The sequence below is a fragment of the Nasonia vitripennis genome, chromosome 3, assembly GCF_009193385.2.
Source record: "Nasonia vitripennis strain AsymCx chromosome 3, Nvit_psr_1.1, whole genome shotgun sequence".
NCBI lineage: Eukaryota > Metazoa > Arthropoda > Insecta > Hymenoptera > Pteromalidae > Nasonia > Nasonia vitripennis.
Window position 1 is genome coordinate 2528129 of NC_045759.1, and position 17673 is coordinate 2545801.

The 17673-nt window shown below is 48.7% G+C and overlaps 1 protein-coding gene across 3 annotated transcripts in view; it reads right to left on the reverse strand.

Annotated features, from left to right (window-relative positions):
- Nucleotides 1-17485, reverse strand: part of LOC100122567 (insulin receptor) — a 120309-nt gene extending 102824 nt beyond the window's left edge. Inside the window, exons 1-2 of one of the 3 annotated variants that reach the window (XM_008205716.4) lie at nucleotides 16535-17485; nucleotides 9942-10086 (exon numbers count right to left, since the gene is read on the reverse strand). The gene's annotated coding sequence lies outside the window, so the exon portion shown is untranslated. Of the gene's footprint in view, nucleotides 1-9941; nucleotides 10087-13157; nucleotides 13519-16530 lie in introns of those variants that run through there. The other 2 variants (XM_008205717.4, XM_003425702.5) reach the window with 2 other exon arrangements.
- Nucleotides 17486-17673: the final 188 nt, after the last annotated feature.

Sequence of the window (17673 nt, forward strand, 5' to 3'; positions counted from 1 at the left end):
AGCTTGGGAAAGCAATTTAAGTTTTCCAGATCAAAGGGATCCGGTGGCGCGCGAGTCTCCTTCAAAGGACATCGTCGCGCAAAAGAGAGGAACTGCCGAAGGACCGAGAGTGAGGTATCGCAGAGCGAGGGTGAGGTATCGCTTTTTAGCTCTGTATCGTTTGCTTAATGAAACGAGAGGAGGACGAGGCACTTCTGTTTGATTTTTTTTTCATCCGCACAGAGTGATCGTTTTGTGTAAAGTGGAAAAGTAAACAAAAGCGAGAGAGAGACAGAGAGAGAGAGAGAGAGAGAGAGAGAGAGAGAGAGAGAGAGAGGACGAAAACGCAGCAGAGAAGATAATTAATACGCGGCGACAGACATGAAATACAATGCATTCAACCTCGATCAACTAATTAGCCATTAGCCGCTGTGTCGTTTTCCCTTCTTTATCTCTCGCGCTCGGCGGTGGCGGCTTCGAGGCACTTCCGCCGTGTTCTCGCGAGGCATCTCAATTATACACTCGGCGTCTCTCCTCTCTCGAGCGCCTCGGCTCATTCAGTAGCCGCAGCGAGAGAGAGCTTTTGGCAAACGGCCCCGGGACTAAGTCATCAGCGCGCCGACTCGGTTCCTCTCTCTCTCTCTCTCTCTCTCTCTCTCTCTCTCTCTCTCTCGGGCGTTTTTTCTTTTTCCAATTGGCCCCCGAGAGAGTCGACCTGATATTTCAAAGCGTGAACTTCTCGAGGTAACAAACACCCGGAAAGTCTCTTCTTACCTTCGCGGCTGTGTGCGTGTGTCGGATTTTATACTGGTCGGGAGACCACATTTACGGTGGCTTTAATCGCATTACAAGACAGCCTATATTATACAAGCATCGCGTGGTCGCAGGCTTAGGCGCGCATTACGCGATGCGGAGGTGAGAAAATCACAAGGTAAGAAGACGCTGCTGTGTGGGGGAATTTCTCTCTCGTGCCGTGCAGTGAAGAATGGGCAGTCCACAGGGGTATGAGGAACTTTCGATCGTTCAAAAATTTCAAAGTCGTTCACCCCGAATTCAAATGAACACATCACAAGACTTAACAAGTCGAAATTCGCCCCGAGACCGAGCAGCACACAGTGTCAGCATCTGTCCGCCTCCGCGCCATCAGAATCCTCTCAAGGTAAACAGACAGACCCGCTTCTGCTTTTTCCCCACAGCGAAACACAACATTGTCTCTCGGTTCGCTGATGCTACAGTAGGAGAGAGGAAGCTGTTGCCTCAATCTCTCTCTCCTTCCGCCGGCGAAAATTAAAGGAGCCGCCGCTGCCGCGCGAGAAAGGCAATTTGTCGCGAGGGCCTATGAAAGGCTATATAAGCTCGTATAACCGTCTGCGATTGACACCGCTGTATATCGGCGAGAGAGTGAGAAAGAGCGCGCGGCTTGATCGAAGTTACGTAATTTAATAACGTCTCCGTTTTTTCCTCGCCAGCAGCAGCTTTCCTTTGACTCGGCCTTCTGTTCAGCTTCTCCGCTCGGGAATTGCGTAGTTTGCGGTCGTCCAGAGAGAGAGAGAGAGAGAGAGAGAGAGAGAGAGGACGACGACGGTAGCCAATTGTTCCTCTCTCATTTCCCCCCCCCTTTTTGCGCTTTCTTCGCTCCAGCGCTACACACAGAGGAACGAGACCGTTCGTCGCCGATGAGATTATTTATAAAGTCGGATCGACGAGCTGCTGTGCACCGCTGCTGCAACAGTGTTGTGTGTACACACTGCAACGGAGGACTGTAATTGCGTCGTCCTTTTTTTCTTAGCAGCCAAACATTGTTCGCGGCGAACTTGGAAAGAGCAAAAACAAACTGGTATCGCAGTGGACACTGGTGTAGCTCTCTCTCTCTCTCTCTCTCTCTCTCGCGACTAAACGGCAGATACTTTCGCGAGAGAGCTCCATCGTTCCCCCGAGAGCGCGGCGCACAAAACACACTGTACGTATATACGACGCCGCCGTTGCTGTCAGCTGTCGACGAATCAAAGCGAGGCAATTTAAGAATCATCTTCATCCTCTAAATCGCTGCTGGGCATCGTCGCGCATAAAAGGGTCGACTCGCGCCGCTGTTCACAAGCATATTCGCTGTTTTCTGCAGTTCGCAGCGTTTTTCGAGTAATTTTTTCTCGAAAGCTTGTACGCGATAGCGGAGCAGGTGTATATCCGCTTTCGATTTTTCCTCTGTCCATCAGACTAATAATAGCACTAAGTTCGAGGGTCTAGCTAGCCTAGCGGATAAAGCGATTTACAGCGCAGTAAAAGTCGTCGCTACTCTCAAAGGTGCGCTCGCGCAGCTCTCTGCCGCGTGTATGCAAGCTTAATAAGAGCACACGCGCTCCGCGCGCCCGGAGGAGAGGGTCAAGTTTGCGAGGTCGCCGACATAATGAAAACAACTCCATCCGTGTATAGAAACGAGCGCGATATTTCTGAAAGGAGAGGGGGACTCTCTCTACCCCCCCTCCTCCCCGCCAGGCAGTACCAGGTCGAAAGTCTACCGCCTCTCCTAAGTTTTCAAGCATCACTACTTCCCTACCGAGAACACGAGAAACTCTCGAAAGCTGAGTAAAACCTTTTAAGCGCACTAAAACGAATGTGCAGAGTTGAAACAAATCGCATTATCACATACACGCATATGGCGTAAATGAAGTTTTTCTCGAGAAAAAAGTCGAACTTGCAATCGACTCTCTGGGACGTGTGTACGTCCAACACAGTTCCACAATATTTACTGCAGGGCTCGAGAGAGTGCACGAGTGCTCCGGCTACGCAATTGTTTTTCCCAAGGTGTACGAAGATAAGCCCACATGCGCGACACGTAGAGCCAGAAATTTTTCCTAACTTTTTTTTCGTACACGTTTCCTTTTCTTTGAATTATAACTTCAAACTCGTTTATTTTTTTTCCACGAAGAAAAGAATGTTCACGGGAAAGTGATTGTACAGAAATGAAGACGTTATCGCGAATTACGAGATAAACGATAGCTGGCACATTTTTTTAAAACGAAACTGAAACTTCAAAATTAAAAAAAAAACTCACTTCGCTCGCACAGATAAAGCAGATATCTCTCGAGAAACAGGTCATCATCACTACCGAAGAATTTGGGCGTTCCAGAGGATGTTTGTCGTCCCACTCTCCCTCTCTCCCGTTCCGTCTACAAGCACGCACGCACCGATGCAGCTCTCGCGTAACTCACTCACTCACTCGCTCGCTCTTCCATTCAGTTTCTTTTTTTCAATGACTTTATCTATCCAACGCCGCGTCTCCCTCTCCTTTTTCTCCCGACTTCTCGTAAAACGTTTATCTGCAACTCGGACACCGAGATACTTCGCTCTCATCGTCGGCCACCTATATATACACAATTAGTTATTTCCTGTTCTATACGACGCCGTGTTTTCGTTGACACTCGGAGGTGATAACGGAACGTATCTTCATTCCATGGAGAAGCAGAAGGAGCGAGAAATCCGTTGTATACACACGGAAACTAAGCAGTTCCAATTAAACTTATCGAGCTTATATTGATTTTTACGTTTTTATTATGATGATGCCGTCTTCGATCAGTAATCGTGTGTGTGTGTGTGCGTTATCGAAGAAAATTTCTGAATGAAGCGTCGATAAAAAAAATACACACGATGCATCGCGGCCTGAAGATGAGAGACACGCATCTTTTGAAATTGGAATGCGAGAGCGCGCTGTGTATTGACTGGGCGCAAGTGGATAACTTTCTTATCGCTTCTCGACAAGATATACAAGTCTGTGGAATTTTCGAGGCAAAATATTTCTTTAATTCGGTACCGATACGAATCGTTTTACACTCCGCATCCAGATTGCACTCTCGCGAGGTACGGAAAATACCGGCTTCTTTTTTTTTTGTTATTATTTTTACACGCGCCATTCAACATTCCGGGCGGGCTTTCCGGCCAAAACAGCTTCGAAATGAAAAATTTCATACAAGACCAAGTATTTTCATGAGTCAACAATGTCGTACAGTTGGAAGTGATAAGAGAGAACAAACCCAATCTATACCAGAGAGATATATAAAAATAAAGTGCTCACACACACACACACACACTCCGTCCGAAATTAACATGTCCGCTATACTGCGCAAACACTTCATTACAAGCGACCAAACAATACTAGCCCAGCGTCAGCTGTCCCCCGAGCCAGAAAACCCTCGGCAATGGCACTCTCGTCTAATTACTCGGCGCATCCTCGCTCTCGCACATTGAATTTCCTAGAGTAGAAAAAAGCTATACCGGAGGCAAAAACCCTCGCGCTTAGCTGGCAGCAGCCGTGCAGCAGTAGTTCCTAACAATCTAATTAAGTTACGCAGGCGCGCGAGGCACGTGTAAAAAAAGGACAACCCCAGTCACGCGAACAACAGCGTTGTTTGTATCTCCGTGTGCAGCAAAGTAAGGACAAATATTTAGGAATGTATTGTACACGCTTTATGTGGCGAGTTTGCTCGCGCGCGATAATGGCTCCCGTGGGGGACTCTTTTGTGTTTATGATTTTGCGATGTTAACTTCTTTTTGCAAAGCGCGTAAATCGAGTGCCGCTCGATATTCCTCTCGACGTCGGTATACACAGTAGCAGAAAGCTCACGGGAGCAACGGTAGCAGTATATAGCTCCGAGGGGAATCCCCGAGAGCTCGTGTGCTGATTGACGGTAAAGGGAACCGCGCGCAGCCAAATCTTTTAATCGACGTCATTTGTTTTCCTCGCGCGCGAGCGAGCGAGTCAGAGCGCCCCGGGGCTGTGTACGCGGATGGGTCTTCTTCGCGTGGTTCCAGAGGTCAGGTGTGTATCGCCGCGGTGAAGAGGGTTTTGGACTCTTTTATGTTTTAGCGGAGCTAACGGAGCTTCGTTGTTTTTTTTTTCATGGAAATCACTGCACTTGCCAAGCTCGCGCAGGTGAAGAACGAAGAATCATCGAGTATACAGCAGAGCGTGAGGCTCAACTCGCTCGCACGCGCAAACTAGTTAATATACTTAGAAGCCGCGCTAGTATAGCCGCGGGGGCAACTAATACATATGAGTCTGCGATTTTTCGAGCTGCAGGTCAATGGCACCGGATGGCGAAAAAAAACATCGACTTATTTTCCTCGATTCGCCTAAGTTTTATACTTTTCTACGCACGCGTATACACTTTTCTAGCTGGAGAGGATTGCGCGCTCTGGTGAAATTTCATTAGAGCGACACGCACTTGTTTACGAGCTGAATTTTCAGAGCCTCGACGTCGGGTTTTAATATTCTCCGTCTCTCTTTCCCTCTCGCGCGTCATAATTAAAAGGCCGCTAGCTCTCTCGCGCACGCGCTTGGCTTTATCATATATTTTTACCCAGTGAAAATAGGAGAGCCGCCGCCGTTGTTGCGCAATATTCCTCCTCGGCTGAAAATACATTTTTGTTTACACTCCCGCCCGCCCGCGGAGATATGTTTATCGATGCTCGAAAGTTTTTTTATCGCTTGTAGAACTGGCTGTTGGCCGAAAGAATAAAAGTTATTTCAATATAAACTCAACGATTGACGACAGGGAGAGAGAAAAATTCCCACGTGTCGCCTGTCTATCTTTTTCCCGGTATTTTCCGCAGTAAAAACAATCGCTTACATAATTGAAAATCATTTTCCCGATATACTTCGCCGCCTCTACGCTTACACACGTCGCGGCCTCGGCTTAGGGTCAGCGGCGTTTCCTCACTCGGGTTCGATCTAACAACGGAGGAAAAAAAAGAGGGAGAAAACGCCGAGGCAAAAAGCCGAGGAGGAAATTCCCGTGTCACAGGTCGATTCATCGGATTACCGAGAAGCAGCTCTCTGCGCTGCTGCTGCTGCGTCGAAGGGAGGAGAGGCAGCATAACACGCGGGCAAAAGAAAATACTCCCGAAGGAGGGGAAAAAAAATTGTATTTCAAAACGACCGATACCCACGTCAGCTGCCGTACACACATAGAGGATGAGTCACGTGCCGCTACAGGTGGCGCCCTCCTCCTGGAAAAATTATCGCGCGACAATTGGCCCCCCTCGCGAAACGACGAGAAGACACGCGCTCGACTCGAATGTGTGCGAGTATATACTTTCTTTCCTTCCCTCGTTCCTTCGTCGTTTGTTATACGAGAAAGAGAGAGAGAGAGAGAGAGAGAGAGAGAGAGAGAGAGAGAGAGAGAGAGAGAGAGAGAGAGAGAGATGATTACGGGTTGCGAGCGGCGAGTTGTCGTCGGTGAATTTTTTAGGACGAAAGGCTTTTACGTAATTCGATTTTCCAGGTGAGCTTGTGTACTCCTGCGCGGAAGCACATATTGGTGTATGATTGTTTTTGGAGGGGGAGAGCCGTCGGCGATTCGGGAGAATATAATGCGTTTGATTGAACGATCGGAAGTGTGTATTCGCGGTGGTAGACGAGAGCTCGTTTATATTTATATTTTCACAATGTGAAAAGCAACGCGCTCCGACGACGAGAGCAAACATTTGCTGTAAACACGATCTTTTCACTCTCTCGAGCAAACGCATGTAAATTTTGTTATAATTTCCAATTGATTTTGTTCCGGCTTTGTGCTCGCTGCATGCGCGCATTAAATTCGAGTGTATACAAATTCGTGATCGAATTAATTCGAGTGAATGATTAAACTACCGCTTGATAAGTAAGCGATACAAGTATACACCAGCAGGCTGCGTGAAACCAAGGTACTTTATTACGGCGATCGAACTTTTGTAATTAAAAAGCGAGCACAGGGCTTTTTACCCGCACAAGCTCCGAATTAAAATCCCCCCTCCCCAAAATCCTGCGTAACGAATACGTATCGTAAACAACACCCAGACGGACGAATTAATTGAATACATAGCCCGAAATGTAACAAACAGTTTCATTCAATTTTAAATATACCAACCTCCTCGCTAACTCGCGTTTAACAACCGCGGGCAGGCACACGAAATTCAAATTTAATCAACTTTCCACACACGACGGACTGCTGCTGCTACTGCACCCTCCGCAACCATTAAAATCACCTGCGCTCGTTTCATTATAAAGTTTTTCCGATACTCCAAAAACTGCGCTCCCAACTAGATCAAGCGTAAAAGCTCCCTTCCAATTCGTTTCCCCCTACCAGCGAGAACGAAAATCACGCTCTTTCCCACAGATTCCAACGTGTCGTCCAATCGCACCGCGAACGTATCCGATAAACAATTAAAACACGCCTCGTCTCTCCGGAGCGCGAGATCCGTGTCACGAATGGAGGACGCATGCGACGGCGCAGCAGCAGCGACAACGCGAGCAAGTGATAAAACGAGAGCGAGAAGAAAATAGGGCACACGTGAGAACTATAGACAGAGAGAGAGAGAGAGAGAGAGAGAGAGAGAGAGAGAGAGAGAGAGAGAAAAGCGGCGGTAGAGGCTTGTTGTATCGTCCGCTCGAGGGATATAGGGCCACGGGCGGAAGAAGATCGATCAGAGCCGAGAGTGGCCCTGAATCATACGGCTGTGCGCAGTTGCTCAGTTATGCCGAGATGTCGCCGTCCGCATTTATTTAGCGTGTGTTTATTAACGCCGTCTTGTCGAGATACATGTTCTCGAGTACTTACAGTCGAGCTACACGTCTTCCAAGCAAATTGCATAGAGTGGGTAAAGACCGTATTTTCGAAGTTTAGCACAACTCTGCCCTTACACAACCTTTCAATTTCTCCACTGACACATAACAATGCAATCATCGCCGGATCGATGTGAACATTTCCGTCTCTTCGCTTTTAGCGCGCGAAAATTCAAATAGCCACTCGCCAGCCCAGCAGCAGGAGGTATGCGGCGTAAATATTTATGGCATAGAGTCGAAGGGATGACGACACTGACGCGAGGAGTCGACGTGGCCATTGTGTTTCGCGCTACAAATATAGCCCTGCGAGACACTCGCTGTCTCTCTCGCTCGCTTGCGCGCGTCAATTTTATTGTTCCTCGTCGCACTGACGATGTTTCGGAGAATTAATAAAGCCGACCGCTTCATTCGTTCGATCAGTTTATTTACGGATTCATCTGCTTCTCGAAACGAGCCGAGTAGTTGATATATTAGCGAAATTCGCTGAATTTTCTTCCCGCGTTATATACCGCGCAATTAGCAAAAAATAAACCAATTAGAGAGTGAGAGAGAAAGAGAGAGAGAGAGAGAGCAGCGTTGCCGGCTCTGATTCGGCCGCTAATGGAGTTTGCTCCAAAAATATACTCGAGCTGCTGCGGCTCCGCGAATCGAGTCAATTGCGTGAAAACTGTCGCAAACCTCGCCGGCAACGATCTGGATCATGACGCGCGAACTGCGTGCAAATACGCACCTGCCTGTTGTATATTTAGACTCGGACTCTATCAATCACTCGTGTCCGAAAATATTTCGCATAGGTGCGCGTAATAAAAAAAAAGGTAATATTCGTTGAATTCCGTCCCATCCACGGAACGACGTAGCGTTCGAATAAACGGCCCACCTCGTCATTACCACATTACTCTCGTACGGCAAAGTACGTATCTGCCGTCGTCTCACTCGGCCGGCCTTGTCGTCGCGACTAGATTTCTACTGTCGTCCTCGCGTCGTTATATTCGAAAACAAGTTGGGTGAAACCGAGAGAGAGAGAGAGAGAGAGAGGGGGGGGGGGACAAAGAGATAACGCCACTGCCGCCGGTGGAGAGAGACGGAGGACAAAAAAATTTAAAGACCCCGATTGTTTTGCTTGCGTCACTTACGCAAGCTGCCGCCGCCGCTCGATCGTGTGAACTCGTAAATTGTTCCGTTACAGCAGCAACACGGCGCATAGTCATCAGACCTTTTCGTGTGTATATATCCGACTTTCTTTTTTTTTTTCGTCAATTTCGTCGAGATCGGCCGCCGATGAAACGCGCAACGAAACGTAGCCTTCGAAAGAGCGAGAGCGAAAACAAAAGGAGCGCGGATTCTACTTTACATCGCCGGCAGCGTATTCCGTACAAACAATATTGAGATCCTATCGTATTTCCAATTTAACGCGAGAGGAGAGACGGCTATATGCGGGAGGGAGAGAGAAAAAGTGCATTAAATCGCCGAACGTCAGAGTGGATATTCCTGCTGCATCGTCGACGAATATGGAAATTCTCTTTGCTCCGGTACGATAAAAGAGGCGGTATATACAGAACCGAGAGTATTATGAGCGTATCGAGAAGGATTTCCTTTTTTTCCTGTTTAAGAGCGATCGGAATCAGCGAACAGGCATTCCTCCTTTTCGGTATACACCTCATCCTTCATTTCACGAAAAAGAGAAAAGGAAGCCTTAATTAGGGCCTATTATCAATGCGCGCGAGATACCTGTTAACGGAAGTGCTCTCGCAGCGAGTAAAAATCAATAAAACGCGCGCGCGTTTGATTTATCGAGCGATTCAGGAGGTGATTCTGCGGAATCAATCATTCGCGCACTCTGCGCATAAGTGTGTATATCATTTAAATTGCCGGTTCTCTCTCTCTCTCTCTCTCTCTCTCTCTCTCACTCTCTCTTGCACTGTATGCATCAAAATATAACGTTGCTCATATACTCAAGAGCCGATTGCATAATGTATGTATGTGCGAGAATCGCGCGGAGAGAAATCTGTTGGAGAAACGATTACGATTACCCATACACACGTCGAGTAAATCGAATTTTTGAGAGAATCGAGAAGCCCGTATGTGTTTGCAGCATTGTTTTGTTGAACTCAATACATCCCCGCAGGCATTGACCTTCAAGGTTGAATGACTCGCGTGTTTACGGTTCATTTTCGCTGCTGCTGCCTACTCGCACGGCGCACGACCAAGTTCTAAAAATCGTCGTCGCGCTTATTTGCTATTCTCGACGCGATCGTGCGCTTTAAAAAATAAAGCCAGTCGTGCTTCTGCCAAAAATATATGACTGAAGTGATAAAAGAAAAAAAAATGAAGAAGTTGGTATGTAGAATTCAGAGAAAAATTAACTCACGTATTGTTGGCGATTTCCGGAGTCGCTATCCGCTTCTCTCCTAGTGTCTGTTCTATGGGGACGAATTTCGACGCACTCTATAGAGGGACGTTGCCGCGTCCCGTCGATGCACTGGCTGCGTAGACTTCTTCTTCTCTTCTACCTGCTGTTGGAGAGCAACAAACTTTTATATTCTCGCTTTCGTGTGCAGCAGTGTGTATATGCTTGTACGCGAATTCGCTGCTCGCGACTTTTCTTCGCGAACGCGTTACAATGAATATTAAAAATTTTCTCGCTAACGATTCGAATTTCGCGCCGAAATAATCTCCACACACACACACACACACACACTCGATCCTACTATAGCCTACACACGCAGCGACCGCGCGGATGATTTTCTTTTTCTAAAGAGGCCTTTTTCTGCAGTTTCGCGTTAAAAATAAACGGCAATGTCGCAAGCGACACGTGCGCGCCTCGTTTATGACGCTCTAGCGCTCCGCTTTTCCGCACGCGCGTTCAGAAAAGCTTCGTTCGCTTGGCTTTTTTTCTCTCAAGTTCACGTATTATAGTTTTCTTTTTTTTCTGCGCCCTTTACCGAGAAAAACAATTACGATCCGCGGCTTTTCGCTTCCGCGTGTGGCTTTTTTCATTGTCGACGCGTGCTTTTCCTTCTGATTTCGTCGCCAAGTACAAGTGGATACGGAGAAACGGGGAACGAGTAATGTATGCGTTCCGTCCCTGCGCGCGCATTGTGTACACGTATACGCTCGTAGGAGCGTGTTTTCGTGTTAACGAGGCCAGTTACGGCTGAAATTTAGCTCGTTACACCTTTTTTTATCGTCGTTATTATTTTTTTTTTTCGAATCATAGTTATCCTTAACGAACGTTACGGAAATAACCGCGAGTCACGTGGCGACGCGTATTTAATTGCAATATAGAAGCAACGAGTCGATCGCGTGCTCGCAACGTCAAAAAACGTTCCCAATCGATACATCCACACACATACACGTTAAATGTATCATCTCTCGTGTCTGGCGGCATTTAGCTTTGTTTTTCCGCTAAAAGCACATCGCGTTCGGCTAATTTAAAAGGCATTCGCTCGACATTCGATCGGAGAAAGGGCCTCTCATTTTTCCAAGAAGCAAATTTCACGCAGCGATCGAGAAACAAAAACAAAACAGCCGAATATCCGAGAGAGAGAGAGAGCGAACAAAGGCAAAGTCGCGCGCAACTCCTCTCTTGTTCGTCGTCAGCACGCGGCTCTATAAGTGTGTTATATACCGCGCGCGCGAGAAAGAGAGAGAGAGAGAGAGAGAGAAGACGGCTCTCTAGACGAAGACGAGCAAAGGGAGAGAGCGCGAATAGAGTCCGAAAATTCCGAGCAAGCGAGAGCCAGACGATAATGCGTATTTACGTCGCGTCGGCTTGGCTCATGTGAGTCGACTGTCTTTGTGGACACGAATCCGCGACATACCTGTTGGTTTGTTTTGGATCGAAGAGAGACAGAGAGAGAGAGAGAGAGAGAGAGAGAGAGAGAGTGCGTGTATATGTGTTTGTGTGGGGAGGTGGGCGTGCCGTCGTGATGAGAGTATATTAGATGGAGATGATGAAAATTTGCACACGTGCACGTGTAGATAGTGTGTGTGGTGATGCGAACATAAAAATATACTCTTCCAGGTATACAGTCAGGCGCATACGCTCGATTGGAATTCTAAAATAGCCCCGAGAGAGAAAGAGAGAGACAGAGTGCTTCTCGGAGAAGCAGACGAGCTCGTCGAGGGTGGGAAAACAAAAGTTTCTACTTTTTCCATCTGCGGTTATAAATATGCTCTAAGACTATATATATATGTAAAGAATGCGAAAGAGAAAGAGTCATTGAAGTGTGTCGTACTTCTTTGATTGTTAAACGACACTTCTACTACGTCTTTCAAAGTTTAGGCTTTACTTCTATGATTTAGTACAGCAGAAAAAAAAGTTATTTACAACACCAGCACAAGGTTACAGTGTTTAAGTCTGCGTAAACACACGCCTCGATCAACCCACACTTCGGCATCCAAACACACGAGTATATACTACATAGAGAGAGGAAGAGCCAAGCATAAAATACACCTATACTTCAAGCTCACGAAACTCGGAATGAGAAGTACCGTCAAAATAACAGCAATATCGGTACTTCCATTTCACACTCAGTTTCGCTTCGCGGCTTTCATTTCCATTCATTGCAACAACAACAACAGTTTATACTCCTCCGAAGTGTCATTGATCCCGGCGTGATTCCGGACGACCTTTTTGTGTGTATTTGTGTGTCTGCGTCGTATATGTGTGTACTACGTACTTACTACCTGTCTCGCGAGCGCGCAAGCGCGCCAAAGTCCGCGCATGCGGACGACGTCGCTGTCTCTCTCTCTCCCTTCGCGGGGCTGAAGTTTGTCAACACGACGCTATCAACAATGTCGAGAAGCGTCGGAAAACCCGCAACGGTTTGAAGAAGAAAAAACTCGATAAGCCGTCGGCACAAAATTTTGAAATTAAGGATAAAGTCCTTCGTGCCGTAGGCGGCGGGAAAACCGAAATTCCGATAATTTCCGAAAAAGCCTGCTATCAAAACAAACCAACGAGCCCGAAAGGAATCCAGCAGACAAGAGTCATTCCGCGTCACAGAGAGCCAAAGCTTCCGCGACGCCACACGAGCGAGAGGAAGCGGCACTCCGTCTCGCTCTTCTCACCCTTCTCGAGCTTCTGTCGCGAGCGCGCGCGCGCGCGCGACCTCGACGTATAGCTGCCAGACCAAGCGAGTCGGACAACCGCACTACGCTTCGTTCCGAAAAATTCTCGTTACCGAATATGATACTGCACGGGTAGACAGATCGCAAACAAACCAGAGAACACATACACACATCGGCATTTTTCATACGCATCAAAGAGCCTCTAGGTTATGTTAGCGAGTAGTCAAGCACTCTCTTCTACGCGTTAATTATCGCCCCTATAGAGAATATACTATACGCGTAAAGGTATATATAGCCCGAATGCGCGGCGTAAACAAACACTCGCTCTCTCTTTCGCGCATGTGTCTGTGGCGGGAGCGGCGGCGGCGGCGGCGGCGTTCGATGCTCCCCGCGTGAGCCCCAGACGCGGCTCGCGCGTCCTATAGCTATATACAGTCACAAGCAGCGCAGCAGCAGCACACACTATACACATACACAACACGCGGAGTCGCACTCGTCGACTCTTGTTTACCGCAGGTAGACAGGCGTGGAAAAAGTCCGCGGCATCGAAGATGAGCTCTCTGGCCATGGGCCACTCTTTCTCTCCTATATAGGTTAGGTTTATTGCTCCCGGAGAGACGCGCGCGCGGCGCAGCTCGCGAAAACTACGCGCTCCGAAACTAGATTCGCTCTACTACTACTGCACAAGTTCACACACACGCGCGAGCTACTCGAGCTGCCGCACACTTCTTCCGCGTGTCCGTGTCTGTGGAGCGTCGTACACTACGATACTATCGCGATGATTATTCACACAGGCACTGTTGTTTTTTCAGCGAGAAAAAGCGCGAGTAGCGCGAGCGAGATAGCCGCACGAGTCGCGGCGCACAACGGCACAACTTGTTTACCAGAACGCGTTCGGCACGCCGCCGCCGCCGCGCCCTCCCTCCCCTCCGTACTACCGTCTCCCCCACCGCCTCTCTCGTTTCCCCGGCCGCGTCCTGGAGTCTATAGTCGCCCCTCGATCGCTGCTTGCGCGCCAGAGTCTCTTTTACGCTGGCGCGCGAGTCGCTGCGAGAGAGAGGCTATAGCTGCGCTGCGAGGTTGAGGTTATGTTTATAAGGGCGCACGCTTTTTCGACTCTTCATCTTACAACAATATAACTTGTACACTTACTATATAAAAGCAGCGAGAGAGCGTCATTTTTATTTCGGAATCGAGATGGAGATTAGTCAATGGCTCCAGGCTCGCGGTTAGTTATGATCGAGGCGACATTCGAATAACTAGTTTCGGGAGAGACCTATTAGCATAAGTTCGCAACGGCAAGTTTTTTTTTTAAAAGCCGCGCGTTTATAATCGCTGCGTTGATAGTGTGTGCGTGTACGCTCGATGTAACTTTGCAATCCATTATCAATTTCGAAAGCTCGTTATCTCGCCGCTGCCGGAGCTGCAGAGAGAAAATAAAAACGTCACTCATTCACGCGTTCATTCATTTACGCTTCGGTCGTCGTCGTCGTCGTCGTCGTCGTGTGCGTATACGTATACACACGATCTATATCGGAGAAGGATTTTTTCCTGGTGTTACTGCACCGAGAGAGAACAAAAAAACTCGAACGCGATTATCGCGTTTAAATCGACTTTTCCCTATACTATCCACTCCGCGTGTCATGCGATCGCGGATAATTATTACCGCTCTTTTTTTTCCCCGAAAAGCCTATAATTTCTCTCCGCGCTGTTTACGCGCGCAGTCGCGGGAATGCGTATAATTTCACGCGCGCGAATACAGCAATTATTTCCTTCATCAAAGCTGTTTTCCACACAGCCGCGCTCTCCGCATCGGGACAAATAATGAAACTCGCGAACGAGTTTTTCAACAACGGCGTTATTGAGATGCCTGACAATTTCGGTGCTAATGGCTTTTAGAATTCTATCAGCCGCCCGACGACTGATTGCAAAAAGCGATCAACAGGTGAGAGAGAAAAGTGCAAAGATTCAGAGCCGACGTTTTCTGTTTAGCACCAGACGACGGGAGAAAGAAAAAATTACCGAGGCTCTCGAACAAAACCTCACACACACACACCGACAATCTCTCCCAAGGAGACCGCCTGCCGATGCAAATCCAATCCACGCGAGCATCTGTCCGGATAAACACACAAGCCTCTGTCTCTCTCTTCTCTTAGAGCCATTAAACCTACACTCGCGCGAGCGTAGAAGGGTCGTAAAGCGAAAGCGCGAGAGACAGAGAGGGAAAAGGCGCGAGCAGCCGCCGCCGCCGCCGACTGCGAGCAAAACAAGAGTCTGCGCAGTCTGTCGACTGCGCATCTTCCGGGCCATGTTTTCCCACGTCTAAGCGGCCATGTGTGCGTGTCTGTGCCCGCGTCCGTGTGTTATGTGCGCGACGCAGTATATTCTCTCTCTCGCTGGTCTATACACACACACACACACACACACACACGAGAGAACTACTAATGCCGCTGCGAAGATTTCGACGATTGTATTTAGGCTACGATGAAATCGAACTGTGCGTAATGGCATCGAGAAACGTTTGTTTACGTCGAGTCGAGGTTTACGCGGAAACATGGGAGTCGATAATCGGGACGACGGGATTCGTAAAGGAGCTTCGCGGAATATCTTAGTCGCCGCTAATTCTGCTCGTGGTGATTCAGACCGTGAATCGAAAGCGAGTCACCGAATATTTTCGGTTCTACATCCGCATGACGATCTAGGAGGAGGCGAAAAAAAAACTTTCTATGAAAAGTACTCAAATTCGAAATATTCAGCTGACGACGCATTTGTTTACATAAGCGCACTAGAGCACCCGGCGTCGCGCAAAGGTCATCGATCCGATAAAAATCATAAATTCCCGGCATTCCGACGCGTAGCGCCACTGCGCTCGCTTTTCACCTGAAAAACACGTAGCCTATCAGAGGCCTATATGCACACCTCTTTCGAAAAACTCACTCGCAAAGAGTCGCGTAATGTAATTCTCTCTCGATCGGAGCGTACCATACGAAAAAAGGCCATTAACATAAAAACACGCGGCGCGCGCGCGCGAGCTACCGCTTCACGAATATATGTATACACGACAGCGGCGGCAGCGCATTCCAGGGAAAGAAAACGGAATATTTACCGAAACACGGAAAGACTTTCGCCGCTGCCGCGCTATACATGTATAGCTGCGCGCGGCGACGTGTATTCCGATACGGTTACACACTTTTACATACGTTGTTTATCAATGCGCTCCGATTTCTAGTTTCTCGTAATTATACCGAGCGGCGACGCTTTTTCACGCTCCAATTCTGCGCGCGGACACGAATATACATCTGTCTCTCTCGTCCTAAGTATGCACGCGAATATTATTTATACTCGGCGAAGGGACGACAATAGCCCGCACTTGGAAATAAACATCGGCTTTCCGGGAATAGCGAGCCGGCTGTATAGTAATACCCATTAATATCGAACGGCCGGGAAAAGTTCGAAAAACTCACACGCGAGTATCTATCAATCCGGAGACCCGAGTCGCCTAAAAAACTAAAAGCAGAGTATTATGTACGAGATGAAGAGCGAGAGAGAGAGAGAGAGAGAGAGAGAGAGAGAGAGAGAGAGAGAGAGAGAGATCGAGCGCAAGAGGAGAAAAACGGCGTCTGCTGCGGTGGGAGCGAGCGCAGGGGAAAATGTGTTGTGTCGGCTCTCTCCCTCCGCCGGTGCGCGAGAAAGAGAGATAGAGATAGAGAGCGAGAGAGAGAGAGAGAGAGAGAGAGAGAGAGAGAACGAGATCTACTCCTCGGCCCGCGCCCTTTGCCGCATTCTCCGAGACGACGCGGCCGCTGCGTCCACGCGCCTATACATACATATGCAACGCGATGTAGATTACTTCACGGGTGTGTGTATACATACAAGCAACTCACTCACTTTTGCTCCGGCTCCGAGGTTCGTTCTCTCTCGCGCGCGCGCGAGAAAGATCTCCAATCTTCCGAGATGAGAGGTTAGGAGCTGCTGCTTTGAGGTTAGGAGTCGCGTGTTGTTGACGAGGCAGCCGCGTTGCGGCTACTGCTCCGCCTCGGCAGTCTCATTATCGTTAATAATATCGCGTGCGCGCACACGCACACGTCGTTTGTGTATTACACGCACAAAAGCAATAAAGAGGGATAACTTCTCTCCTGTACAGACAGAGCGCACACTTGCGCCGAGTTACAATTGCTCGCGCACGGTCACACAACTCGCCTCAAAACAACAACAGCAGCAGCACAGCAACTCGATATCACTGTACTCTGATGTGATGGGAGCACTGGCGACGTCTTCTCTTCTCGGCGTCTTCGTCGTCGTGGGCCGCGGATCAGCACAGCGCGACAGACACACACTACTTAGCGTTCCTCCTCGCACGCCGCGCGGCGCCGCTCGTTGTTTTGATCCAGCTAGCAGCACACTCACGCACACAACTCTATCCACGTCTGCGCCTCTACACGCGTTTATACGCACGTATAGCTGCGTGCGTACTTATTTATGGAAATGTGTAACACAGCGATGATAGAGAGTAGTGAGAGAGAGAGAGAGAGAGAGACACCGCACTATGGGCACTGTTCACTCGAAGACACGCACGACACACGCGACGGACAGCACTCGAGTAGTAGTATAGTAGTAGAGAAAGAGAAAGAGAGATAAACGACGAGGGGGAATTGAACACACTGGCTCCGAGAAATAGGTTTAGTATACGACAAGCCGTATGCGTGTACGTTGGTGGTATCTTCTGTATATACATGTACATATAATAGAGAAATATACACACAGAGAGAGAGAGAGAGAGAGTGAGAGAGCGCGCGCGCGCAAATACGCGTTCACGAAAGCGAGCGTCGCGCAAGACTGACGGGTGGCGCGGCGGCGGAGGCGCGCTATGCCCGTTTCTCGGAAAATTCCTCGCCGGCGAGCGCGCGCGGAACGCAGCCGACATCTACTGTCGGGCGTGGGCGGCGCCGGACTCGCGGGTCGGTAAATTAGGCATCTGCTTTGTTTTGCTCGCGCGGATCGATTACAAGCGCGCGGCGTGGTTACCG